At 41.1% G+C, this 16,867-nt stretch overlaps 1 pseudogene; it reads right to left on the bottom strand.

The window, feature by feature from the left end:
- Positions 1-223: 223 nt before the first annotated feature.
- On the bottom strand, positions 224-1,497 carry LOC131401889 (actin-like protein 9; annotated as a pseudogene).
- Positions 1,498-16,867: the final 15,370 nt, after the last annotated feature.

The following is a 16,867-nucleotide window of genomic DNA, read 5'->3' as shown; positions in this document are numbered from 1 at the left end:
TGGGGTCTCTCCCGGGATGGACAATGGGAGGTGAATTAGGACAGGGCAGAACCAAGGATGTCTTTGGAGGCAGATCTTGGTGGGTTGGGTGTGTGGGGTCAGAGCAAGGCGAGTCTGGGTGGGTCCAGGAGTGGACGAGGCAGGGATCTGAGGGAAGGGAGGACAGAGCCGGCTGGGTAGTGGAAGCTTTACTGCCCACAACACTCCCCACCCCTGCTCCGGGTCAGTAGCACTTTCAGTACACGATGTGGGGGCCCTGCTCCTCGTACTCCTCCCGCAGGACCCAGCAGGACTGGAAGGCGCGCAGCGAGGCCAGGACGGAGCCCGCGATCCACACCGAGAAGCTCCTGCTGGGCCGGGCCGTCACCACCGCGCGGGCCTCGCAGGGCAGACCGCGCGGCAGCTCCGCGCGGAAGCGGCCCTCAAACCCCGCGAAGAGCGAGGAGCCCCCGCAGAGCAGCACGTTCTGGGCCACGTCCGCCCGCACCTCCAGGGGCACCTTGAGAAAACCCCGTGTGGCCATGGTGGGGAGGCTCACAGGCGACAGCCCTGGGATCGCGGGCGGGCTGAAGAGCAGCTCCGGGCACTGGAACAGCTCCTTGCCCAGCGTGACCGTCCGACCGGCAGCTCCAGCCTCTGCCGGTCTTCCTGCTCGGGCCGGGCCTGCTCCTGGAGCAAGTCGGCCGCCACATAGCAGTAGCGATGCTTAATGTCCTCCACCGTGTCCAGGTCCTGCTGGCCCAGCTGCACGCCGGAGCCGAGCAGCATCTCCGCCAGGAAGGCCGTCAGGTGGGTGCCTGCCAGGTCCAGGCGCTCCGTGGCGTGGGGCAGGCTGTAGCCCTGGAAGACCGGCACCGTGGAGGTGACGCCGTGGCCCGTGTCCACCACCAGCCCGCTGACCCGCCCGTGCGCGTAGACGGACAGCACGGACTGGGAAGCCACGTACATGGCGGGGGAGCGCAGCGACTCGAAGGCCACCTCCACCAGCTTCTCGCGCTTGGTGGTGCGGCTGAAGGGCGGGTCTGAGAAGAGCAGCGGGTGGTCCTGGCTGGCCACGCGGAGGTCGTGCTCCAGCAGGTGGCGCCAGATGAGCTGGGCCGCGCTCCAGTCCACCACGATGCCGCTCCGCACCGGCTGCACCAGCGTCACCTCGGGGCGCGCGCGCGCGCGCGCGCGGCCTCGCCGATGAACGTCTCCAGCGCCTGCTGCCCGGTGGGGGCCGGCTTCTGGGGCTGGCAGCCCACGATGGTGGCCACGGTGTAGGTGGGCCGCACCTGCCCCGCGAAGCCCCCTTACAGGTGCCTGTGCCCATGTCGATGACCACCGCTCCGGTCTTTGGTGGCAACCTGTCGCCCACCGTGCTGGTAGCGTCCTGCTGCAGGGTCTTGTTTCCCGGGGTTGAGCAGGGGGTCAGGCCAGGCTTGGGGGCCTCTGGGGAGGACTGAGACTCCAAGGGGTTGGAGTGATTTGCATCCATGGCTGCAGGTGGCCGAGTGGGCTGCTTGGCAAAGCTGACCCGTTTCCTCTAGGGTGTAGAGGTGTGGGGGGAAAAGGTGAGGCCGGGCCTGTGGCAGGCACAGGCAGAGAGGGAGAGGGGCCGGCCAGTGGTCTGTGACATCACCCTGCCCTCTGCCCCCTTTAGAAGACATCACAATGAAGGGGTGGGGATAGGGCCCCTCCCTGTCCCAGAAAGCTCCCAGGACACTCATCTATTCTGCATTCCCGTCAAAGTGCCAAATTCGGAGGAGGAGGATAGAGGGTGCCTGAGGAGGGATGTCTGACCCAGCTCCCTGATCCAGAACCCAGTAAGACCCAGGAATCTGTCTCTTGGGGCCTTATCTTGAAGTTATTCACATTGTAGTATGAGAGAGCTGGCCACAGGCCTCCTTAGAATATTAAAATATTAATCCTTATAATAGTCATCGGAAGGTGATCAGCTAGTGTGGCTTTCTTGTTTCCAAGAGGAAACAGAAACCAGCTTCAGGAGGAGGCAAGGAGAGGCACAGAGACCCCTGTACTAGGTTCTTTGACTCTTCTGCTCTTCCCACTGCCTGGAACAGCCTCTGTGCCCCCTTCCTGCAAAGCAGACGTTTGCCTCTTCCAATCTCAGTGGGACACTACCTCCTCCTAGAAGCCTTCCCTGATTTCCACTCCCTCTCTCTACTACATGGTGGCAGTGTGGGGTGTCTTCCTTCTCTCTAGGGATTTTCTCTGCTTCCCCTTGGTGGGGAGGGGGCATCCATGGGGCTACCAAAAGGGGCTTTCAGTACAGATAAAAGGTGGTTGCATGTGAGAGGAAGTAATAGTCTTGACTAAGGAGAGCAGGCTGGACAATGGATCAGGAGAGTTGCTTCAAAACCTGTTTTTGGTGGTGGTAGGTATCACCTGTTACAACAAATAACAAATTAAAAATTTGTGTGTGTGTGTTTGTGTGGAGTGCTAGAAATCATCATGACTAGTGCTAAATGTGCCGTGGAGATATCGAGCTGAGAGAGACTTCATTTCCTAGTTGTGTCTAGATTTATTACCGTGGCCAGAGAGCAGGGTTGAGTTTTTATTAAATTAATTAATCAATCAATTAATTATTTGTGTGTGTGGCCATTTTGAAATGTTCATTTACTCAGCCATTTATTGAGGGTCCAGGGGCTTTTATTTCCTCCAGCTTTATTGAGATGTAATTGACATACAAGATTTTGAAAGTTTACGGTGTACAACATGTTGATTTGATACACTTATGTATTGCAAAATGATTACCACTGTAGCATTAGCTAACACCTCCATCACATTACATAGTTACCATTTTTGTGGCGAGAACATTTAATATCTGCTTTCTTAGCATCTTTCAAGTATATAATTTGTTTTATTATTTCATTCAAGTATATATAATTTATTCATCTTCCAAATGGAAATTTATACCCTTTGACCGACATCTCCCCATTTCCTCCACCCCCCAGCCCCTGGTAACCACCATTCTACTCTCTGTTTCTATGAGTCTGCCTTTTTTATTTTCTGTATATAAGTGAGATCACACGGTATTTATCCTCTGTCTGACATCTCACTTAGCATAATGTGTTCATCCATGTTGTTGCAAATGGCAAGTTTTCCTTCTTTGCCATGGCTGAATAATATTTCTTTGTATATGTATACCACATCTTTATCCATTCATCCATTGATGGATGCTTAGTTTGTTTCCATATCTCGGCTGTTGTGAAAAATGCTTCAATGAATACAGGAGGACAGATATCTTTTCAGGACCCTATTTTCATTTCCTTTGGGTATATACCCAGAAGTGGGATAGTTGGATCATATGGTGCCTCTATTTTTAAGTTTTTGAAGAACTCCCATACTGTTTTCCACAGTGGCTGCACCAGTTTACATTCCCACCAGCAATGCACAGGGGTTCCCTTTTCTCCACATCCTCACTAACTCTTGTTATTTCTTGTCTTTTTGATAACAGCCATTCTAACAGGTGTGAGGGGATATCTCATTGTGGATTTGATTTGCATTTCCTGATGATTAGTGATGCTGAGCACATTTTCATAAACCTGTTGGCCATCTATAGGTCTTCTTTGGAAAAATACCTACTCACATCCTCTGCTCATTTTTCAATTGCATTGTTTGTTTGTTTTTGTTATTGAGTTGTATGAGTTCTTTACTTATTTTGGATGCAGGCACTTTTTTGGACTGTTCACAATGACCAGAAATATACTAAACAACAGCATCTTCTCCATTATTTTCAAATTTAGTTTTCAATTTTACTTTTTAATTCTCAGAAGGCTGAAAAAAACAACAGGAGGAAATGAAGTCACCCATAATCTCACTGCTTAAGAAGTCAGGATTCTGCCTCCGACCTTCTGATGCCCCTGCTCAGAGGTGACCTGATTAACGCTTTGGTGCACAGCCTTGCTGTTTTCAAATATTTTTGTTTAAAGAATAAGAGGAAGCATTTTGGCTAGAAGTGTTTCGTCCTCATGCTTATACAAAGAGCCATAGTGGTGATGTAATCAGATGGTTTTGTCTTTATCATTTGGAGAGTTTATTGAAATCACACTTTCAAAACAAATTTAAGGAAGCTTCATTTGTGGTAAAATAAACATAACATAAAATTTACCATCTTAGTCATTTTTAAGTGTGCCGTCCAGTGGTGTTAAGTACATTCACATTGTTGTGCATCCAATCTTCAAAACATTTCATCTCATAAAACCAAAACTCTAAACCTATTAAACCACAGCTTCTCATAGCCCCTGACCCCACCATCCTACTTTCTGTCTCTATGACTTTGACTCCTCTAGGGACCTCCTATAAGTGGAATTATACAGTGTTTGTCTTTTTGTGACTGGCTTATTTCACTGAGCATAATGTCCTCAAGGTTCATCCACATTGTAGCACATGTCAGAATTCCCTTCCTTTTTAAGGCTGATTAATATTCCATTATAAGTATATACCACATTTTGTTTATCCATTCATCCGTCAATGTAAATTAGAGTTGCCTCTGCCTCTTGGCTATTGTGAATGATGCTGCTGTGAACATGGGTGTACAAATATCTCTTTGGGACCTTGCTTTCAATTCTCTTAGGTATACACCCAAAAGTGGGATTGCTGGATCATATGGTAGTTCTATTTCTATTTTTTTGTGAGACCATCATACTGTTTTCCATAGCTGCAACACCATTTTACATTCCCATAGCCATGTAGAGGGTTTCACTTACTCCACATCCTCGTCAATGCTTGTTTCTGGTTTTTAAAAAAGTTACAGCTATCCTAATGAGTGTGAGGTTGTAATAGAGCTTTGAGTATCAGCATGTTAAAAGGACACATTTAGCTCAGATGGATTATTCCATTAAGAATTGAACAGACTCTGTTGAGGGTCCAGCCTTTAGTGCCGATAGTGATACAGCTGTGTGTGGACGAGGAGGTGTCTCCCATTTCTCCTCCTTGTTCAGCACATCTGCAGGATGGACCCTTGACCCCATGAAAGAGTATTGTGGCGAATTTAGGTTACAGCCACTTAAGACAATAATAAACATTTTTTCCCTTTAAAGATTCCTCATGGCAAGTGAAAGGGGTGATAGATGACAGCTTGGAAGGGGGCATCATGATGACTTAGAAATGGGTACTATGACCATTTTTTCTGATCAGGAAATAGAGGCTCAGAGAGGTGAAGTGACTTGCCCAAAGTCACACAGCTGGGGCGTGGCAGGAGCAGGATTTGAACCCAGATCTCTGAGATACTGCAGTGACTGACTGTGAGTCCCGGAAATTGTGAGGTCTCAGATCCAGCCCAAACGGTGGAAGTGGAGGTTGGGACTCTCTGAGGGGATATTGTGTCTGGCACATAACAGATGCTAGATCCTGGGATACCACAGCAAACAGGGCAGAGACCGTCATGATTAGAGGCAGCAATGCCGTGATATTGTTAAGACCACAGATCTGGAGCCAGCTGCTGGGGAGCCAGCTCCTCCCCTTCATGGCTGAGACAAACTACTATTCTCTCTGTGCCTCATCTTCCCCATTAGCAAATTGTACGTAATAATAGTACTGACGTCAAAGGGCAGGTATGGGGAGGGATGAGTTATTTGTGCAGGGTTAAGGTCCGTGGATGGCGCATAGTAAGTGCTATATGAGAGTGTTAGGTAAGTTACAGGTAATGTAGTCTGTATGTGCGTGTGTGTGAGCAAATGACAACTGGAAACATCCAAGTAACAGCTTTGAAATGGAATTATGCAGGATTAAATGGATTTAAATAGGCATTTCCATTGAAAGGGCATTTCGTGCACACACATCAACCAGACTTCAGATATGTGCAGCCAACTCCTCCAAAGCCCACGTGGGCCGGCATCTCTATCCGCCTGCCTGAGGGTGCTGGGAGACGACATGTACAGCTTCCCGCCGGCAGGGGGCGCCCAAGACCACCAGCATCTTTTCCTTCCCCTGCAGCTACTGTGTTCTCTTGGTCGGGAGTTCTCAACCTTGGTTGCAAATTAGAATCACCAGGGGAACTTAAACAAATCCCCAGATCCTGGCTGCACCCCAGACCGATTGAATGGGAATCTCTGCAGATGGAGACCAAGCATCAGTGATTTTTAAAAGCTCCCAGAAGAACTTAATGTGCGGCAATTGGAGATCTACAGATCTGGGTCTTCAAAATTCTTAAATTCTTCATTCCCCCTATCGTCTGAAAGATGGACAGTGAGTCTGGCTTGTGAGGCAGTTGTCTCAGACCAGCGGGTCCTCTTGCTTAAAGGTGTACGAGAATCTGCAGGAGGGCTTGTTAGAACACAGAGTTCTGGTCCTGCCGAAAGATTCTGGTTCAGCAGGTCCAGGGTGGGGCCTGAGAATCTGCATTTCTAACAAGCTTCCAGGTGAGGCTGATGCTGTTGTTGCTCCACTTTGAGAAGCTTGTAGCCTTGTAGTTTTGTTTCATCTGGGAGATGAAAGGAAAACTCACAATAAAGCTGGAACTACAGGGTTTCATTATTTTATTTCTAAATACATTTTTAATTTCAAAATTTGAAATTACAAAATATTTCAGGCTTACAAAACTTATACACATGCACACAGTCAAAGCATCAAAAATACAGAATAAATCAGGATAGCCAAGGTGCAGAAACAACCTAAGTGTCCATCAGTGGATGAATGGGTAAAGATGATGTGATATATATATATATATATATATATATGCAATGGAATATTACTCTGCTATGAAAAGGAAGGAAATCTTGCTATTTGCAACAACATGGATGAACCTTGAGGGCATTATACTAATGAAATAAGTCAGACAAAGACAAATCATGTGTGACCTCACTTACATGTGGAATCTAAAATAGCTGAACTCAGAAACAGAGAGTAGAATGGTGGTGACCAGGGGCTGGGGGTGGGGGAAATGGGGAGATGTTGGTCAAGGGGTACAAACTTCCAGTTAGAAGATGAATGAGTTCTGGGGATCTCAGCACAGCATCCTGATTATAGTCAACAATACTGTATTGTGTACTTGGAAGTTGCTGAGAGAGTAAATCTTCAATATTCTCATCACAAAAAAGAAATGTGTGATGTGAAGGAGCTGTTAGCTGACACTATGGTGGTAATCATTTCGCAATATATAAGTGTATCAAATCAACTCATTGTACACCTTAACCTTACACATATATTATGTCAATTATATCTCAGTAAAGCTGGAAAAAATGCAGACTAAAAAGCCAAGATTAATAGAGCATCCCTATTTGTTCTCCAGGGGTTAAGGCAAGAATGCTCAAGTGATCAATGGCTGATTCTCTTAATTTATTGCAGTAGCCTAACACGTGGAAATTATATGTCTCAAAATCGGGTGGGAGAGGGGCAGTAGACAGAATTTACAGATTAAACTAGACTGGCCATGAGATGAAATATGTGAAAGCTAGATGATGTGTACATGAGGGTTCCTTTTACTACTGTCACTATTTTGCATATGCTTGGAATTATCCACAATTTCTAAGTTAAAAGCACAAGTAATAAAATATGTGTTCATGTTGGTTCCTGGGGATGGGAACAGATAGTATGCACAAAGTTAAAAGCAGTAGATGGAGGTTGTTCTTAGTGTGCAGCACACTCCCATGGCTATATGCAGACTCATGAAATACCAAATTACAAATAATTTTGTTAGAAAGTAAAGCATATATTGCTGAGAACTCTTTTTTTGCAACATTATTCATACATCCTTCAGAACTTCTACTTCTATGGTCGACTGTCACTATTTATATCTAATTATAAATATAGTATAATTTTAAGTGTATGGCTTTATTATCCAGTTGTTTACATTAACTGAGCTACTCAACATTACAGTCCTACTTTAATGAATAGATAAAAATAATTTTAATTAAATTATTGAAGTACCTGAAATCTAATTTATATACTTATTTCATAAATAGCAATTATACTATATTAAGTTTAGAGTGTTTCTAAACTGGCTGAAAATAATTATTTTGCCTAATTAGGTAGATATGCCATTGAAATTTCACTTACTATTAATTTTCTTAGCAAAATTTTCATTGAAAACAAAGGTAAATTTCAGTTAAGCCCCTCTTCAAATTAATATTCATTCATAATTAATGAAATTTGAAATAAAATATTTTATATGTTAATAGTGACAACATTTAAATAACAAAAAATTAAGTGTGCAGGAAAATATTTATCATGATATTTTCTAAAATGAAAAGAATAGGGAAGCTTGAAGAAAAGAGCTTACAAACAAATATATCCTTTTCCACCAGCCCCTTGTCAACCTTAATTACTTTTTAAGCCTTAGCGTTACAAAATAATCAATTTAGAAAATAGACCTATCAATATTCTGCCCCAAGTAATTCTTCATAAGTTTTAGATAAAGGTAGAAGAGCAAAACTACAGAGAGAGGCAAATACATAGACTGATATGGTATGAGCTTCCTTCCCATCTTTTACGGCCACCAGAACCTTCCCTTTCTGAACTTTTCATTTCCTCTGTAAATGTCGACCAACCTTAACAGTCTGATCATAAGACGGACCAACTCCCTCCCAGATTCCCCCACCACCGCCACCAGAAAATGCTGAAAAGGAGATTCAGTCTTACTGCCACTACTGGCCATATATTAGGAACAAGACCTGAATAAAAGCAGAAGCAATGGGATACCTACCAGTCAGCTCATCCCCTGTGCCACCATATCTAATCTGATGCTTATTTAACAAATGTTAAATTTAACCTTTCTTTGATTTAACCCTTTTTCCATCCTGGCAAAGTTAGTACAACATTGGAAAGAGATTAGCATTCATATGTTTTTTCAGAAAGTAGAAATAATAAATACCCAAAAGGAGTAAATGATTTTAGGAGCAGGAGAAGATTTACAAATTGTCCCTTTATCAAAAGAACAATACAATCTCCTTATTCACACACATACCTGTGTTGAGTTACTGATAGAATGACATAAAAATATGATTTAAAATAATAATAATAATAATAATCAGGACTAGATACTGGCCCAGGATATTTGTCTCTATCTCAGTGTAAAGGTTCTTAGCACAATCATAAAACATAAGTTTTCTTGGTTTCTGTTTGGCTTGGTTTGGTTTCAGAATAATTCTTCTTGCCCATCTAATGTAAGGGAACTGGCAACAAATATTAATGTGAAAATTAAAAATTCAAACTTCATTTTAAAATTTATTTCTATTTTTAATATAACCAGAAGATCAAATTTTTCCAGCACCACCACTATCACTTTCTTTTAGAATGCCAAAGTCTAACCCCAATGTGGGGACTTAGGAACCAATGCATCCTTTTGCCAGTTAGGTGGCCTTCGGGGAGAAATTGTCCATTAGCTTTCTCTCCATTTCTTTCCCCCTTCCACTCTTCTCTGTAACAGCCTGAGCACATCAGCATTTCTCTATGGAAAAGAAGCAGTCATCATTGAAGATATTTGATGAGCAAAACTGAAAACTAACGAAATGAGAAAGATTAAGAGACTGTGAGTAACTCACCACCTAGGAACTAAACAGGAGTAAATAAGTACAAAATGGCTCTGAAATATGTGGAAATGAATGGTTGTACTCCTTGGGTATTCTAGATTACATTTTCAAGCACTAAAAGAAAATAATACTTCCAAACTCACTTCTTAAAACTAATTTCAGAATTTCCATTATACTACAATCCGGATGTGTCTTGTAACATTTACATGTGTAAGGAAGGAAACATAAGTCGCTCTCATCACGCTCTGGGCAATGTTTAGTGCATTTCCAATGCCAGTCCCTTAGGGACAATGGTCAGCTCTCCTGCCTTTTCTTTTCCCTTAAAGACTAGTAAACACCACACTAGATTAGAAGCCCCACTGATTAAGAAATACAGAAGAAAGAACATTCGTGCCTCTTGAACAATGAATGCCCTACCCTATAAACGGGTAGTCTGATTTATATTATTTGAGTTTAGTTAGCAAGAAGGGGATCAAATTTTTTTAATCCATAGTTTAAGATATTTGCTGTTGCTTAGAGATAGAGAAATGAGAAAATAAAATCCAATCCCCTCAACTTCATCAAGTCACAGAAAAATACCAAACCAGACTAGGATAACAGCCAAGAATTGAAGTATAATTTACCAATGTGAATCATGAAATTTACAGATTCATTTTCTATATGGAGAGAATTTAAGAATGCATGAGTATAATTGCAAAACAATACATAAAAGCTTGAGTCTAACAAAATGTTATTTTAAGGGTTCTATAATATGGTTGGATATGCTCTTAAGATCTAATTTGTATATAAAACAGATATGTTTATGAGTTTCTTTATAACTCTTTGCAATATGTTATATAATAATTTTACTTGGTCAACAAATATTTTAGAGATAGTTATTACTATTCAGAGGTGGTTCGTAGAAATATTGGGTATAATGGAATGCCTCAAACAAAGAGTAGCACTTAAAGAATTTTATGAGAAAGGAAAAGACAGATTAATAAAATGTATACACTTGAACAGCATTTTTAATGCACTGGAAAGATGCTGTGCTATGTACATGCAACATTTGAATTAATAAAACACTACATATACCCCAAACATCTTTATGTATACCAAAGCCTGTGATAACTAGCTCTGAAAACCTCTATGCATGTCTATGCCTATTTTATTATCATGCACGTGAAAATTAGTTACTCAGATCATTCTGTGTAGCACTGAGAATATCTGAGAGCCTGCTTTTTAGAAAGAAAGTGGACAGTCACACTCAACAAACAAATTAAAAATGACAATAGCATTCCTTTTGGTTATTCTTTCTCACTCAGTTCATTCTTGCTGGTTAAGGTATAGAAGGAAGGAAGATAAACAAGTCCTTCTCCAAAGATGTTTACTTGCTCTAGAAGCTACCATGAATTTAATTAAGTGCCACCCACCCCTTCTCTGCAGAAGCCTTAAAAAAAATATTAAAAGGCTGTTTAGTTTTCATAGATAGAGTCTTCTAGATCAACTCTTGAGAAAGGCTAAGAATGTCTCCCATATTCCATTAGCTTGTCTCTAGTTTGATTTCAAAAGACTCTAATTCTCAAGGCAGCCAGGGGCCACAAAAAAGGTAGGGAGCAGAGAATATCAGAAAAAAAGAAAACGTAAGCAAACTCAAGAAGAATTAAAAAGAATGAAAAGACTCAGAAATGTCTTTCTCTTTTCTTTTACTTTGAGATTATCATAATTTCATTCTTTAGAATCTTTCCTTTTTCTTTATCTAACTTCCATTATATTACTTCTTGGCCACGAGATAATACCTACTTAATCTGCCTAGCATTTATGTCTATGTCAGATCATTTAGTTACACCCTTCTGCCTCCACTCCCTGAAACAGGCCCTCCATAACCACAACCACACCCCAGGCATTAGGAAGTTGATTAGGAAGATTAGATTAGGAAACTGAGGCCCAGAGAGACTGAGCCTTGGCCATTGCCTTGAAATTTAGTTGTCTTCTTATGATCAAATGTAAACTTTTGATATTTTGCACATATATTGTCAACTAACCCCTAATGCAACACCAGGGAGCTAATAAGCTCTATCAAGACGCATACCCAAGTTTCTCTGGCAGTCACCTTATTAACTGTTTCTTTTTGAAAGAATTTACAGGGATATCTCAGTGTAAAGCCAAAAAAGAAACAGAGATGAGGAAGACTGGCAACTCAAAAAGCCTTATCTAATTATTTCAGATAGAATAACCTCCCACTACTTATTTCTATATCTGATTGTTTTATTTCCTCTTTAAAATTCATCTTTAATGAAAAAAATATAGAATATTCAGAATTTTTACCTAGAGGAGATCCTATATGAATCCTTTTATTTTTCTCCCAGAAGTAGAATAATTCAAACCAAGAAAAGAACAAAACTGAAAAGATTAAAAAAAAATTATACCCACACATAATAGTTGACTCTTTTCCTCACCATTCTGCACCTTTATCTGCTGAATTTTTCTAAAAACCATCAATTTAAAAACATGTAACTTGCACTTTTATTCTCTAGTTCTTTTATGTCTGTATAATGTTTTCCAACACATTATGCACTGTTGTACATATTAATTGCATTTTTAATATAAATGTATTCTTTTGCATTAATAGTTTAAACCTGTAGGCCATTCATTATGATTAGTTATTTGAAGTAAACAAATGAGTCCTTGAAATCAGTTTGTTATATACCACAAGGAGAGAGATTGTTCAGTAAATACAATTGATAAACTATGGGACTGAGGACCTCTGCTGGCAGTTTTGAGGCATTATTTTTTTTAAACCATAATACTGACAAGAGGAAAGGTGAAACTCTCGCTTTAATCTGAAGTATTCCTTTTTACTTAGAATCCCTTAATTGCCTTCCTAAAACTTTAATTATTGGTTCTACCGCACTTTCAGCAATTTGAGTCTTTCATTTCCACAACAGTTGCTTTACTTTTTAAAAAGAAAAACATTAAAAGTAAGACTATTGGATGAAAATATTAATTTTAATATTATTAATGTTTTAAAGCAAATTAAATTTGTTCATGAATAATGACTTCATTTTTATTTGACATAGTGGCTGCATACAGATATATTTAGATGAAGTGTGTATATATAGATATAGATACATCCTCATGACACAGAACATGGAATTTAGTATCAAATTAGAATAAAATTTTAATAACATAATTATTAAGAAATTTCTCATTTTTCCAGAAACTAGACTTGTTTCATACGTAATATATATCTAGACACCCTTGGAAGACAAGTTTTTATCTAAATGTTCAGAGCAATTTTTTAAAGCTTGAAAATGCAGTTGGACTGGTAACCCTTCACTCCACTTCACCCCACTTCACCCTAATGTCACTTACTTGTGCATTCTTTCTATTATTCATAAATTCATGTATTATTACGACTGAAAGAGACCTTAGAAGTCGTATAGTTCAGCCCTTTCATTTTACAAGGAAGACATCTGAGACCCATAGAGATGAACAACAGCCTCTACCTGTCCTTGCCAAGTCAGGGCGAGATGAACAGATAACTCCCAGAGACACTCATCTTCTAGGGACATATCTCCTCAAGCAAGAGAAGGGACATGGACAGCAGAGTTGCAGCTCTGGGCCACAAGAACCCAGTTCTGCTGTGGATACAGGAAGACCTAATCTGAGCTTGGTTCCAAGCATTCAAGCTGCTAGGAGGAAGTTTGGATTCAGGGGCAGGAGCAATAATAATAATCATGACAAACGTTATTGAGCACCAAGTATGTGCTAGGCAGGCACAGTCCTAAGCACTTGACATGGGATAACTCACGTAATCATCACAGCTATCCTGCATAGGATAAAACTGCTAGTATAATTAAGGAAACTGAGGCACAGAGAGATTGAGCCACTTCCCCAAGGTCACTCAGTGAAGGTTCAAACCCATGCGGTATGGATCCACAGCTCATGCTCTTAATCTCACATTATGAGAAAACATAACAAGCCCAAAAATTGGTCCCAAAGGGTCCATCCTAGAATTATAGGTGCCCTGCATAACCCTGAATCAGATAGAGATCTCCTACAGCCCAATTCTATTAGATCTAGAATTCTAGAAATTTAAGAGCTGGAAAGGGCCTTGGAGAACATGTAATCTGGTGCTCTTTAATCTCTTTTGGTTTACAGACTTCTTTGAAAATCTGCTAAAAGGAATAAAACTTGTCTTCTGAAAAATGCATAAACACACATGATGGCACAGCAACAGACACACACAATTATGCATAAAATTTTGTGTTGCTTATGGAATCTCTGAATCCCATTTATAGATCTTAGGGGACCATAGGACCCCAGATTTAAAATTTCTGACTTAGACCAACCTTCACAATTCACATTTTATATAAAATGGTCTGTCTCGTATCTCTGTACTCAAAGCAAAGAGGCTAGCTTTGTAAATGACAGTGCTGTCTGACTGTTTTCACATGGTGGCACATATAGAAAATGATAATACTGCATGGCACCCAGGCATAAAGAAAGAAACCTTCTCAAGACCAGAGGTGACCGGCCCCAAAAACCCAGCATCCCCAGACCTCACCAAACCACCCAAGGACTGAGAAGAATCAATATTTCCAAATAGCCACACCCAGTCACAGCATAGCTGCTGGGAAGGCCTGCCTCAGAGTCCTCCACTAGATGACAAACTGCAAACTGGCTTAGAACACCAGGGCTTAAATTTCCTTCTCACTCCCGAATCCACTTAAAATTCTCACTCCCACACTAGCCCCAACTTAGTTTACATTTTAAACCTCACTTCCCAGATCTTCAAAATAATAGCTAGATGGGGCCAGCCCAGGGGCGTAGTAGTCAAGTTCGTGCACACTGCTTCAGCAGCCTGGGGTTCACAGATTCGGATCCCAGGTGTGGACCTGTGCACTGCTTATCAAGCCATGCTGTGGCAGGCGTCCCACATGTAAAGTAGAGGAAGATGGGCACAGATGTTGGCCCAAGGCCAATCTTCCTCAGCAAAAAAAAAAAAAAAGAGGAGGATTGGCAACAGATGTTAGCTCAGAGCTAGTCTTCCTCACCAAAAAAAAAAAAAATCCTAACAAAATATAGCTAGATGTATTAGTTATTGATTGCTGCTTAACAAATTAACGCAAACTTAGTGACTTAAAAGAGAAGTATTTATTATCTCACAGTTTGGGTGGGCAGCAGCTTAGCTCAGTGGTTCTGGCTCATCGTCTCTCCATCAGGCTGCAGTCGGAGCGTCAGGTGGGGCTGCAGTTATCCGAGGCTTGACTGGGTCAGGAGGATCTGCTTCCAAGCTCAAGCAGAGAGCTATCGGCAGGAAGCTTCAGTTCCTCGCCACCTAAGCCTCTCTGGGACTGCACACAACATGGCTTCCGCCATGGCAAGTAATACCAAGAGAGACAGAGAACCTCAAATGGAAACTGCAATCTTTTTATCACTTAATCTCAGAAGTGACGCTTCTGCTGTATTTGATTGTCACACAGACCAACACAGGCACAGTGTAGGAAGGAACTGCACCAGCGTGTGAATACCAGGAGGTGGGGTCATTGGGTGCCATCTCAGAGGCTGGCTACCACACTAGTGTTTATTGAGTGTCTACTCACTTACAAGCACATATTTATAAAGTATTATCTCATTTAGTTTTTACAGTAGTACTCTGAGATAGATATCCCCATTTCACCATATTGGTCAAAGAGCCTAAGACCAAGGGATGTTAATTGCCCAAGGTCATACAGATGATAAGTGGCAGAAGAGAAAGTCAAAACAAGGCCTATCTGTCTGTAAGGATTCACATTCTTTTCAACATGTTATTATATTTCCATGATGTGCTTTGCCTTCCTGAATCTCAATTTTTCTAGATCTCATTTCTCATCTATGAACCCCCTGTCATTTTCTTTTCAGTTCTGACCCATCATTCTATATTTTGCCCACTCGTGCTGCGAATTCCACATCCTCTGATTACTTAGGTCAACAGCACTTCCTCAGACCATATTTAACCCCATCTTCTCAATAATCATGTGAGATGTGCAAAGCATTATGTATCAAAATATAATTGTAACTTTAGTAATAGCTATTGTTTAAAAAGATGTAAAAAAGAAAAGTGTAAAGATGTTGAAGAACAAACCTGAAACATATAATTGTTTCATTTGCAGAGATTAACAAGTGTATTCCACTGCCAGTAAAAACAGGCTGAAGTTTCAGTGAGGAAGGAGAATGAGGCAAAGTGGAGGTGCCACTGAGATGATTTCCACATGTTTCCTGAAGACTCGACTGATTAAAATGGATACACAACAAGCTACAGGATGAAAGTGGCCCTGTAGAATATCAGCTGGCCATTCAAGTTTTCACTTCAAAACAAACAGGAGTCAAATATGAAAAACTGCCTCACTTGCTGGCCTTTCTGTCTACCAACTGCACTAAGTAGTTTTTACTGAATGGACTGGTGGGTGTATATTAATTAAAGGAATCCCATCCTAATACCAACCTATCCAGGTATTAACTTCCCTGGATATCAACTGGTCAACATGATATGAGCCAAGTAGATATGTCTAATCTAGTTTTCTTTCCACATATAAAAGAGCCTTAAAAATTGTGCTTCTTGAGATGCATCAAATCTGAAGTTACCCCTCTCTGGTCACTCTGAATAGGCAGTGGTAAAAATGTGTTGGAAAGATGGCGTATGCATATGTGTGCGTGCATTTGTGCATGTGTGTGAGTATGTATATGTTTGCATGAATGTTGTTCTATGATTAACAGTGAAAATCAGACTTCTTGTCCTATTTGTACATTGTTCTAAGTCACTCTCACTAAAGTCATGCATTTGTAGATATGACTTTCCCATTTTGGGGGAGCAGGGGATGTAGTCATAATCTTCCCCAACTTAGAAAAAATCCTGAAGCTTAGACAGAAGTTGTGGACCATATAGAAGAACCAAGACTTAAACTCATGTCTCCCAGCTCTAAATCTAATTCTCTGTCTACTACACCAAACCAGAGAATCACAATCAGAGAAAAACTATTGGGAAACGAAGGGCTTATGATATCGAAGTAAGAAATAGTATCTCCTTTCTCCATCTGATTTTAAAATTAAACAAGAAAAGGAGGTCCTCAAATTCTTTGAAGGGATAGAGCAATCTTACAAACACTGAAAAAAGCTAAATGGTATAGCCCACCAGCCTTAAAATATTTTTACCACTGTCTAAAATGTTCTCTAATTAGTTTCATTGTATTCTTTCCAAGAGACCCTTTATAAAACTAATGTTAATTTCTCAATTAGGAGCACTATACATTAATTCATGTGATGAAATAACCATGTTAGTATAAGCTAGTGCAGAAATTTTCATCGTCCATGGAATCCTGCAGCCTCTGGAACAGTATCTTATAAACTTCCTGGAAGACGAGGTGCATGGGTGA

The sequence above is a fragment of the Diceros bicornis genome, assembly GCF_020826845.1.
Source record: "Diceros bicornis minor isolate mBicDic1 chromosome 21 unlocalized genomic scaffold, mDicBic1.mat.cur SUPER_21_unloc_1, whole genome shotgun sequence".
In the NCBI taxonomy this organism is placed as follows: Eukaryota; Metazoa; Chordata; class Mammalia; order Perissodactyla; family Rhinocerotidae; genus Diceros; species Diceros bicornis.
This window is presented reverse-complemented; position numbering and strand designations above follow the sequence as displayed.